Source organism: Vespa mandarinia, unplaced genomic scaffold (assembly GCF_050613455.1).
Source record: "Vespa mandarinia isolate Hongniang unplaced genomic scaffold, ASM5061345v1 scaffold_61, whole genome shotgun sequence".
Lineage (NCBI taxonomy): Eukaryota > Metazoa > Arthropoda > Insecta > Hymenoptera > Vespidae > Vespa > Vespa mandarinia.
The window spans coordinates 383,764-396,896 of NW_028197195.1; the positions used below are offsets into that span (position 1 = coordinate 383,764).

The 13,133-nt window shown below is 28.4% G+C and overlaps 1 long non-coding RNA gene across 1 annotated transcript in view; it reads left to right on the plus strand.

Annotated features, from left to right (window-relative positions):
- Nucleotides 1-1,547: 1,547 nt before the first annotated feature.
- LOC118450524 (uncharacterized) overlaps nt 1,548-13,133 on the plus strand; it is a 28,449-nt gene continuing 16,863 nt past the window's right edge. Inside the window, exons 1-5 of the long non-coding RNA XR_004840744.2 lie at nt 1,548-1,664; nt 1,726-1,931; nt 2,550-2,855; nt 5,765-6,268; nt 9,683-9,759. This is a non-coding gene — a long non-coding RNA (uncharacterized LOC118450524). The remainder of the gene's footprint in view (nt 1,665-1,725; nt 1,932-2,549; nt 2,856-5,764; nt 6,269-9,682; nt 9,760-13,133) is intronic.

The window sequence follows — 13,133 nt, forward strand, 5'->3', positions numbered from 1 at the left end:
GCCATGTCGTGTCAACATTAACGCGCGAAAGTAGAAATTTAACAATTGATTAATATATAAAGTAGGTGTATAATTGAAAAAATATTCTAATTACCTACAATTAACAAGACGACGAGACTTGGTTGCAGCCTGTATCGCAAAGTTATACAAACTGATTAATTCATCGTTAGCAGAGAAACTAATTGGATCGTTGCTCATGCGTATTATGTCATCTGTGCAATGGACTTCACAAAGTTTGTAATTTTTCGATTTATTATATTAAAATATCGAAACATTAAAAATATGATACAGGAATTTAAAAACTGTCTAAACGGATACCTTGTCAGTCCAAACTAAATGAGAAAACTAATCAATTCAATTTGATACCTGATTTGATACCTGATCAATTTGATACCTGAGAAATAAAGCCCCTAAACATGAAGACAAAATATGTATGGAAAATGTTCATTCATCCGCGTATAATTATTTTCCATATAAATATTTTTTATTCTCGAAGTTGTTACGACAAATGTATTAATTTTGAACCTTTCACGTTTAAATATTTGTATATGTGTGTGTGGTTGTTTGTGTATATATATTTTCTCCTATTCGAAAGTCGAACATTTCCCATCTAATTATTACCAAATTATGATACACATTACTATAATTGTAAATGACCTATTATTTAATATTTATAGATAAAAATTAAACAAAGTATTATTCTTCCCTAAATACTTGTAGAAACGTATTAGAGATGTGCATAAATAGATAAATCTTTCCAATTATTCGATTTATTAATTATTCATTATTTTGCCCGTTATATAGAAAGCATACGGATGTTCTGCATACGTATCTACTCATGTGTGAGTCTATTTTATATTTCTATATTTATATTAAAATTTAATTAGAAAAGAAAATTTTTGTTTATAGTTAAAATTCGAATTAATTACATTTGATACTTTCACACATTTTTATTATATGTTTTCATTGTTTTTAACTAAATAATTATAATAATAATAATTGCATTGACTCGCGTTATATTCGCAATAATGTGATGTAATCGAATTATAGAATTTATTTCGATTCTCTTTTAGTGGTTCCTTCGCTATCTTGGACCTTATAACTAGTTTACACGTTGTTTTGTCGTTTTGCATAATTACAGGTAATTAGTAGATTTTTTTCTAACGTACATTCTCTTTCAATATATCAGTCGATAACGGAATGCGCGATTTTTTGTGCACTTTTTTGTCTTATATTTTCTAGCTTTATATTCATAATATTGATACTTTTCTCGCTTTTACACTATCTAATTATTGGTTTTGTATAATTGTGATCGATTGATGTTATATTAAATTCAATATTCGTATATGCTTATATATTTATATAATATAACACACACATATATATATATATATGTGTGTGTAAAGAAAGTATACTTTCTTCAGGTAGATTTGCCGCGCGTCTCATGACCCGTCCTTCCATTGTCCTTTGTTATTTACAAATTCTTTTTGTTACCCACAAATCGAGTCGTTAAGATTTGGAAGAGAAACAGGCAGTAAAAAATAGAACGTAGAAGAGAAAGTTAGCAGGAGAGATTATACGGATATTTATAATAGATAATATACAGTAAATAAAATTTAAATAACGTGAATAATAAACGTAAATTGTCGTTTCTTTGTTCACAGGTAAGACTAATTAGCAATTAAGCATTAATTAACAAATAAAGATTTATTACTTTGTTTACAGAGAAACATATTTTCGGTTATCACCTATATGTATAATATATGAAGTAGAAGCAGTGTTTATTCGTAATCCGTTTGATTTATATTTAAAATAATCTGATTCAATAAAATTAGATTCAATATAAATAAGCGATGTAGAGTTTATGCTAATTCATATTCTTCATGATTCTGGGACAGGAAGGTCATCGTGCAAAAGATCAACAAAGACTGGTAAGTAAATTTCTTTTTTAAACATTTCCTTCATAATTCAAGAAATCTTTCATTATAAAAATCTTTAAAAAAATCTTTCATTATATAAATCTTTCATTAACACGTTGAGCGCCACGCAGATTTAGAAGGCAGTCCCCGTCAGGCTACGCGCGCCACTTAGAAGCACTGGTATTATAGTGCGAAGATATTGTAAATCATGTTACGATAAAAATGTAACAAAAGATAGTAGAGAAATGGCCAGGAAACAAACTAAGCGAGTTGTCACATATTGTAATGCCTGTAAAGGAGAACCGTTTTTATGTTTACCGTGCTTCAATGAAATCCACTAAACCTGTAAAGTGTCAAAATTAAGTAAATTTTGAATAATTTTTCTGCAATTCCATAAAAAAGTGTAAATATTATATAGTTCTATATCATGTTATACGCTGTTAGCCAGCGGTGGATGACGCGAATAAATGTAATTTCAGTGTCAGCCACCTCTGGCTGACACAGCCTAAACGGGAAGTCCAGTGTCAGTCACCGATGGTTGACGTGGCGCTCAACGTGTTAAAAAATCTTTCATTATTAAGAAGAACAAAGTTATTATACTAATAATTTCATTTTTCTTTCCTTTTTCAGATAATCAATGCAATCATGCGGGTGATAGTGAATCGAGTGTTGTACCGTTTGAATAATATAATAATCATGAATTAGAAGGATCCTTCGTTTGTTAATTTAATTTCGTCCATGTTTTGCGATTTAAGATTTAGTATCACATTTAGTTAAATTGACTGCGAGCAAAGCAGTCAGTCATAGAGTTATGATTTGTTCCTATAAAGTTTAAAATTATTTTTCTTCTTATATTACACTATTCGCGTAGTAGAGTCAGTGCATTGAAGAAAATGATCAAAAAATAAAAAAATTTTCTTCTATAAGAGCATATTGGTAAGTAAATTTTTTAATTTCATACCCAATAATTTCACAATTTTTCTATTAATATAAATTTAATAAAAATTTGTTTGTCCTTTTACTAATCACCATTTTACTGATCACATTATGAATTTTTTTATTTCAAATATTTATATTAAAAGAATAATATTTATTCTATCTTATTTTATTTATTCATCTATTTATACTTTAGGTTTAGAGTTTATTACAAGGAGATAATTGTTGCTATATGTACATATATAATATATACACATGTCTATATATATATATATATATATATATATATATATATATATATATGTAAAGAAAGTATATTTTCTGCAGGTAGATTTGCCGCGCGTCTCATAACCCGCCTTTCCATTGTCCTTTATGATTTACAATTTCTTTTATGACCTACAAATCAAGTCGTTAAGATTTGGAAGAGAGACGGACAGTATGAAATATAACATAGAAGAGAAAAGTAACACGAGGCTTATAAGAAGATCTATAATATAATAGAAATAAAATTTAACAGTGTGAATAATAAATGTAAATTGTTGTTTCTTTGTTCACAGAGAAACATATTTTCGTTTATTACTTCCTATAAGCAATCCGAGATATTATATATATATATATATAACTTTGTTTAATTGTTTAATATATTTATATTCGCTTAATTTAAAAATTTGTTATATTAAGAATCTAAAAATAATTTGTGCCTAGAGTGACATACAAGACTCTAATGACGTGACTAATACGAACATGTGGCGACTGTCTGTAGTTTCTTTTTTATTGCAAATCAATTTATGATGAGTCTATCAAAACACTCTTTATAGTATTCATATGTCATATGCATCCTAATATTATTATCACAATTTTGTTAGTTGATGATTTTGGCAACAAAATTACATATCACATTAAGTTATGTACTTTTTTCGCATTACTTACAAGTTTTTAAGTGTTATTCCATCACATACAATCATTTTCTTCGTCATAACCTGATGGATTACGAGCCCAAATGTGCAGTCGAATTAAAATAAAGAAAGGAAACACATAAAAACGCATAAGAATATATTTTACATTGTGGAATAAAAAGATTAAAAAGAACATGGCTATTATGCTTCAACGCATCAAGTTAAAAAGCTTTAAGCGATACGAATTATAAATCTGGAAGCTGCAAATAAAAAGCGTCCTCATTTGCAACAAATTGTGATTGTATATAAATGGAATAAATTTTCTGACAAGATAATCAGAATACTTGGAAATCAAAAGATGAAAAAGTCTTAGTGTTAATTTTATTAAATATGCCTAGGAATCAACTAATTTATATAAAATTGTTTTCCATTATATTCGCTAAAAGATAAGTTAAAACGACCACATATTACATTCAATTAAAAAACAGCACATGATTTTTAAGAAAAAGATTCAAAAGTTTTTTAAAATAAAGAAAGTGTTTATTTTATTGAAAATGCTTTTTTTAATGGAAAAGAAATATTCTTATATACATTATAGATTCACAGAAGTTATAAGTTTGATTAAATAAATAAAAATATTCTGTAAGGTAATTAGTTCTTTATTTAGCAACGTGTGAAATAAAAAGAGTGATGTTAAATTACGTAGCAATAATGTTAAGATTGTTTGTGTCTTTGAAAGCATAGTTGATGTATACGAATTAAATATAGTTACTATCAAGAATGAAATAGAATAAAACAAGAGAGAAATATACAGAAATAGGAGAGAGAGTGAGATAAAGAAATAGGTATACAGAAGTAGGAATAGAGAGAGAGAGATAGAAAGTGAAACAGAGCATAAGTTGCGAGCTATTGTTTATCTTAAGCGTAAGAGAGCGGATGAAGCTTTCGCTCCTTTACCTTTCTCATTCTCTGTTTCTCATTTCTTACTAATATCTTCCTGATTCATCCTTTGTTTTTCAAATTTTTATTATCATTCCTCCAGTCCCAATGCCTGTCTGTTGATCACGTCATATAGAATTAGAATGAAACAATTCTTTTATATAAATAAATTACTTTCAATATTTTTAATATAATTTATAACTATTTAAAATCTCTCTCTCTCTCTTTCTCTCTGTTGTTCTATCTTCTTACTTTTGAAACTTGCTGATAGAGAAACTGATCACGGAATAAAAAGGAAGATTAAAATTGAAATACTATATTAAATAAAATTAAATTAACTAAAGAAATTTTACTCTTATTATGTGATAGATGCACAACCACTTTTCTTTTTTTCTGTTGTTTAGTTTTTTTATATATAATATGAAAACGTAAATGTAAGTAATACAGTTAGTATATAGTATAATTGTACTAGTAGAAATAATATTATATAACTTTCATACAATATATAATTTTGTTTGTAGACACGAAAAAAGAATTGGATTTTAGAGGATTTAATTTCTTTCAAAAGAGTAAGACAATAAATTTCGAGACAAATATATATAATGAAGGATTTATATAATAGCCTTTATTGTCCGATTATTTTGTTAATTTGTTTAAAATTATTACTTTACTGCAAATTTGTCGCATCACTTTCTTCTACTTAGTAATCGGCCGAACATTTCGTATCATTTCCGATTTCTATCGATTCGTAATATTTCATTTCAATTATAAATTCTATATTAATAGACGTTTTTAAATAAAAATGAATAGATACAGATAAATATTATTTCTTCAAAATATTTATAAGAAAGATTGAAATTTATTACGCAGATAAATTTATTTATTATTCGACTTATTTTTCGCTCTTATGTATTTATCTGTTGTAACAAATGTACGCGATGAGGATGATTGCTTTAGGAACGTATTCACAACTTTTAGATAAATTGACATATAATCACTTTCATATCTGAAAATGTATACGGATAAAAAGCTATATAATTTTGATATTTTTTAAAACAATTACAAAATTTACAGGATGTACTATTCCTTTCGCGGAATGAATAAAGAAGTCAAATAGATATGATGGAAAGGCAAATGATTTACAAACTATTAATGCGGCCTTGGTCTATTGTACGAAATGTACACAAGATAGTAGTATATGTGTGGGACTTGTTACGCTTCTTCCGGCAAGCACATAACTAACATGTCTCGGCGCCACCAAACGCACACGCGGGAAACCAATAAACAAAGGTGACAAAAAGACGCCGGAAACACAAAGGAAATCATTGTTCTTTCTTCGACTCTCCTAGAGAGAACAGTCATAACTGCTGGAAGTCATAGTCTAATTATACCTGCTACACACTGAACAAAGCTGAATAAACATCACAATTGTTACTTGATGTGCAAAGTTTCTCTCTACATAGTGGATTGTCAACGATAAACCCACAGATATCGTCTACTTCTATTATTATCAAGACCATTTAGGATTGCGCATGCTGGCACAAATTGTCAAGAAGTTCGTCGTTCTCCTGATTACAAGTAATCAATTTTATTTCTTTTAAAGTACACATTCTTCCAATATACTAATCGATAATTAAACATGTGATTTCTGTGGTGTAGCATTTGCAAGTCGAAAAAGTGATGCATTTGAGATATATTCGAGAAAATAAAATTGTAATCTAGATATGTCTATCGTGGAGCTTATTGCGTTGTATTTGTTTTAGGATTTTCAGATCTTATTTTCGTAATGTGTCGTAATGTGTATTCTTTGTTAGGGTTTTAATAGTGATTTGTGTAATTATTTTTAGGTCATTTAATCATAATTGATTGTATTATGTATTGTATATTATATTCGACTTTCCTCTAAATCGTATATACTATATATATATAATCGGGTATACATATATCAGGATTGTTATTGCCAAGCGTGTGGTGCAGACATTCGGGCATTAAGTCACCTTAATGCCTTAGTTACGATTGAAAAAAGACTTGAAAGACAAAAAGAGGACGTTCTGTAAGATTTTGTGTTGTCGAACGGACCGTTAGTAGCATTATTATACATATACATATATATATATATATATATATATATATATATATATATACTCTTCAAATTATTTTGTGAGATCAATTGTTTCAATCATTCCCTCTAAACCCTGATTTTACACATTCGTGTGTATGTATATATATATATATACATACACACGATGATACATGCATATATATATATATGTAAAAAAAGTATACTTTCTTCAGGTAGATTTGCCCGCGCGTCTCATGACCCGCCCTTCCATTGTCCTTTGTTATTTACAAATTCTTTTTGTTACCTACAAATCGAGCCGTTAAGATTTGGAAGAGAAACCGGCAGTATGAAATAGAACGTAGACGAGAAAGTTAGCACGAGAGATTATACGGATATTTATAATAGATAATATATAGTAAATAATGTGAATATTAAACGTAAATTGTCGTTTCTTTGTTCACAGGTAAGATTAATTAGCAATTAAGCATTAATTAACAAATAAAGATTTATTACTTTGTTCACAGAGAAACATATTTTCGTTTATCACCTCACATAATTAATCCGAGATATTATATATGTATATATATATATATATATATATATATATATATATATATAATTATGGAATGAGAAGGTTACAGAACTAGTTAGTCATGTGTGTGTGTGAGAGATGTATCGATCGACAGTTGAACGAAGCGGTAGAAGATTCTGGAACTAATTAGTCGTGGTAAGTATGTATATGTGAGATAAACCGTTTGGTAGTTGAGGAGAGCGTGATTTATCTTTTGACGGGTAATGTCTTGAGTAGGCTAGATTATAAGAAAAGAATTATAGTTTCCAAGTTGTTACATTCTAGTTATAGTATTTTTGTCAATAAAGTTCGTATTAACGAAGACTTATTCGAATTAGTCAATTCGTATCTTCCAGGTAGGGTTTCAAAAAATATCATATATATATATGTATTTGATTTATATTAGTAAAACACTTTCATTTTATAATACATGATATTCTACGAATCGACGAAACTCTATACACGGTACAGTGGAAGCTTAGGTTTATTTTTCAATGCTCTTCGTATGTAGCCGAAGTTAAGTTAAATGTGTGGTTTTAAAATTTTCAAGTAAATTCTAATAAAAGAACATACATTAAGGACGAACTTTCTATTGTTCTATTTTGTTTGGTATTTTTTAGGAAAGTTGTTTTGTTTTCACATGATAATCAGGGAAGGTGACTTCTCTTTCACTATTCAGTAATATGATCAAGGTACAATACAAATACAATACAAATAGAGGTACATAAGTAATATTATTTTCTTGATGATTATTCATCGAAAATTTTATTTTATTTTATTTTAGAATAAATATTATTAAATAAATCGCAATTATTAATTCCTTTTTATTTCATGTTGTTTTTGTTTATTTCATTTCGTTTTTATTAATAAAAATTCAAGTAACTTCTTTTATTTACTTAGTATACATATACTTTCAAGGAGCTTTCTTTATTATAATAATGATACTAGTAATATTGCTTTCGTTTCATATCGGATCTTATTGTGCAGTTGTTCGTGCAGCTATGGATGAGTCGATTCTTGTTTCAATAAAGTAAAAGGAGAATTGTGAAGTTGACTGTGTTTTTACATTTATTTAAATTTGTTTACAGTTTGCGATTTCAATTAATTTTGAGAAACACGTGTACCTGAATAGGTTGCGCGCAAAACTATCTTAGAGTCAATGTTTGTTCGTATAAAGTTTTATTTAACTTCTTTTTTATAGTCACATAAACTTTACAGGTAACCCCCTTATAACGATATAATACGGTATTGAAGTTGTTAGATTTTTATATTTTCACTTATTTTATTTTATTTTGTTGAAAATATTTATGCGTTATGTGCATGAAATAAAAATTTCTTTTGTATGTTAACTTATATGGATTACATAGATAAAACAGAAATTATACTTATTAGTCACGTTAGTGGCTTTTTATATCATATAAAAAAAATTTTTAATAATGTAAAAAAAATTTCGTTAATTAACTTCGTCTGTTCTGAGTCTCGCGTAACGGAATTTATGTAACGTGTTATTTTTATGGGATGGAATATTTGTGTTATACTGTTATTTCAGTTATCTGTATTTACATATAAAACAAACAATAGATATTAGCGAATTCAATTTATTGTCCCCTCTTATTTAATGAATAATTATTGCGTAATAGAGTTAGTGCATCATGGAAGATGATCAAGACACTAATACACTTCTTTTGTAGAATATTATTAGTAAGTAAATATTGAAATTTTATAGCCAATTTAATTTTGGAATTCTTTTTATTATAATAAATTTAATACTGGTGGAGATAATTAACTTTTCACTGGACTGCAAAATAACACTGATAATAAATCTATTCTTTTAACGAATATATTGATATATTAAAAAACGAAAATCGTAAAGGTATGGATTAATCTCCAGTCGGAGATATCGCGTTATTGTTTAATCCTTATAATACCTTATAAATTTTCCGTATACCGTCCAAAAATATTTAGAAATCTATAGGATTTGAATCGTATGTATTATCTGTTAAAATTAACATATTTCTTTCAAAAATGAAGATATTTTCACGTATTTTTTATTTTATTGTAAAATGTTTGTAGTTTTACGTGAAAAAGAGAGAAAATTATTTCCGTAATCAAAATATAATGTCATTACATATGTTTAAATTATTAAAAAACTGGGAAAGTCGATATATCGGCTTTAAGGTATTAAAATGAGTAATTGTGTTTTTGCTCGAGCTGCTAGTTAGTACTAGATTAATTTTTTGTAAGTGTATATATGGAAGCATACGATATCTGCTCGTAAACTGTCTATTTATTTCAACCCCATTTAAAGAAGAAATAGCTTATATAACAAATATAAATTTTGTTTGTAATCTTTTTTCAGATAATCATTGCTTCTCAAGTCAATTTCGATCTCATCGCAAATGAGTATTTTGGAACCACCATAGAACTACTTAAGTTGTAAGTGAATAAATTTAAGTCGCTTTATTATTGTTTATTCTAGTTGAATTTAGGCCAAAGTATTTGGAAAACTACAAATGCTTTTTCTCTATTATCTCCCGTGATATACAAACTTACTCTCGTTCATTTGCTTGACGTTCGATGCTCGGTAAAACTGAATTACTCTGCTCTGCTTTAATTTACCTTACATATTTTATAATATTTAAATTTACAATATACGATACAAAATATTGAAATGTTACGAGCTACAATATATATATATAATAATATATTACATAATATATATATATATATAATATAGTTGTTACAGTATTATTTCTTCCATTCTTTCGATACTTACATATAAATGAACATTTTTCTAATTCCATATTATGGTGGCAATGAAAGTTTCGAATCGACACAAGTTACTGATCATAATTTTTCCAATAAGTTATTGGCGAGCATGACCATTAATAATTCTGTTTTAGGATTTTTAATTACCATTTTTCCTTGTTTTCTTATATTATGCATGCTTGTTTTTATTAGCTAAGCTTAATATCTTATTTTGTCAATTTAAAAAATTACATTTCTCTACTTTTTCATTCAGTAAACGTGGTCATTTACAAATTTCAATGGCGGCTTCATGCTTTCCAATTAAGGGAGATTATTACTTCAATTGTTTGTATTTAATATGCTTGCTTTTTTGCAGAATATGACACATATTTCTTACATTTGTTTACACTTCTTTGGCGATTTGCAAGGCAGTCCCTTTGTAATTCGAAGCAATAGAAATTTTTTATAGAAATTTTTTGTTATATTCCATATCCTTTACAATTTATCAATAATAGATATTAGGTAAATTGTTTATATATGAAAAGTAGCATATGGACAATGTGCCCATTGAGACAACGTCTCTATTTATAAGATCATCGATCTAATATAATTCATATTGTTTAATTTTTTACCTAGTCTTCAGGGAATATTTTTTCGCGCCTTCGAAGGATGTATTTCTATAAATATTATTGACTATCGGGATAAATTTGTGCCGTGTGAAGTGTTGTTTCTATGTGATCTAATTATATGATTTTTTTGAATAACATTTAATTTGTCTTTTCGTTACACAGGATTCATGACTTTTTATAAACGATTAATCTGTTCCAGTATGTAATTAATATAATTTAGTGGTCAGAGCTGAGTTTTAAGCATAATTCAATTTTAAAATATAATGGGTTTAAATCTTTTAAGATGTTAAAATCTAGTAGATAAGGAGTTTTATTATAAGTTAGTATCCAGTAGATTGGCTTATCGATGGTGAGAATGTTCAAATTAGTGTTATGTAAATATGGATTTAGTTTATTACCTTATGATGTTATTTTTGATCCCCACCTTGAATGCTTTGCATTATAATTGCCTGCTGCAATGGATTTGATACTTATTGATTGTAAGAAATCTTTTCATTGATCCATTGTGATTTTAAATCTTGGTAGGGCATAAATTGCCGAGATTGAAAACGAATTATTAGTGACGAAACACTTTCGAATTAATTATTTGGTAGAAGTTAAAAAAAAAAATTCCCTTATAATTCTTCCAAATAGAAAGCATCTCTTTTATTGATGAATATTGGTTTTCGAAATACTTTAAGCTCATCTCTTCTGCTCCATGATTTCTCAAAATTTTTCAAATCAGTTTGAGCACTAGCGTTACGTTAAGATTTTTCTTTTTTTTTTTTTAAAGTAAGTTTATTTGTCACAGCTTTTTATATGTGCATAAGAATAATCTAACTTAGAAGACTTTTAACATTATTATATTATAACAATAGCTATAAGTTATTTATTAGATAAATCTCCATGTTGGTAAAATAAAAATTAGTGGCTATAAAAACTTTTTACCTCTAACAATTATGATAATTAAACTACGGGGGGGGGGGGAGTATTTACAAAAGGAGCATATAAACATTATGTACACTTTAACTATACGTTATCAGTCTCTTGCCCAACTAGTGTGCTTCTTTTTATTTTTAAAGTTGCCTATTTATCCTATCCTATCGTATGAATACTGGTGATCAGTCTTGAGAAGTTATTGGTATTTAAACCTCGCTCTTCGGTGCAGATCGTCCATGTATTTTACGTCCTTTTGTAGCCAGTAGTATTTTTTACATAGTCTGTCGGTCTCCTTAACATCTCTATTAGATAATGATTTCGAGAATATGAGGTTCTCCTGCATATCTTCAGTATGGTTACTGTAAATTTGCTTATTAGCTGAGTGTCTGCGATGGTGATAGATTAGTGGAACGTTTTAGTGGTCTGGAATTAGACCATTTTTGTCACAATATATAAACAGTTCCGGTGGGATGTAGCCTGTCTTCAGTTTACTCAGAATTGCATCCTCATCGTGTGTGATAAGTTTTGTGATTAGACTGTTGTTTGTACTCTCTATGTTGCTGAAATATCTTCTGGTTAATTTGAGTGCAAAGCAGTTGATTCTATTTATATTGGGGTTGTTGTATATGATCTTATTTTTAATTCTCTTCTTATACTCAGATTCAGCGGCCTTAGGTACGATCTCAAGCAAGATCTCTTGAATCTTCTGATTTTTTCGATTATTGTTGGACCTGTGTTCCATAATATTGGTGCTGTGTAAGTTAGGATAGGTCTCATCAATAATCCATAGCATATAATTTTTGCTTTAGTAGAGAGATTTTTATTGTAGAATATTTTCGAGTTCATCTTGAATGCTATGCTTGCCTTCATTAATTGAAATGCGTAGTATTTGTTGAGTCTTAGCAAATGATCTAGGTGAACTCCCAGGTATTTCACTATTCGTTTTTTGGTATCTCTATTAACTCGTTGGTGTGGATATCTATTGCTGTTAATTTAGTGCTGTCTGTTTTTTTAACTGCCGAGTATTTAATCTGTTTGACCGGTCTTCTGAAAAATATTACTTCGCTTTTGCTTGGATATATCTTTAAATTCCAGTTTTTGTAGTAGCTGTTTATGTCGTTGATAAGTGTCTGCAGATTATCTCTGATTCTCTCTATGTCCGTATTTGCTTTGTAGATTATTAGATCGTCAGCGTAAGCAATTGAATGAAATTTTTCGGAGTTATTCATTTCAAACTTGTTGAAAATGTTAAAAAGGATTGGTGAAGTGACTGTACCTTGCTGTAAACCTTCTAATATTTTGTAGGACTTCGGCGAGATATTGGTGCTGTCCCACGTGCGGAATGTTTTCCCTTCTATCATGTTAGCGATCAGAAGCGTTTCTTAACTTCCTGATAATTGCTCCGACATCGGTATAAGAGATGAAATAGTTTATTTCATTCTTGTTTTGTGGCGGGTCGTGCGCTGGAAATTGATCCGAGAAGGTCATAAAGGTGGATTTGGTATTCCTCATTCT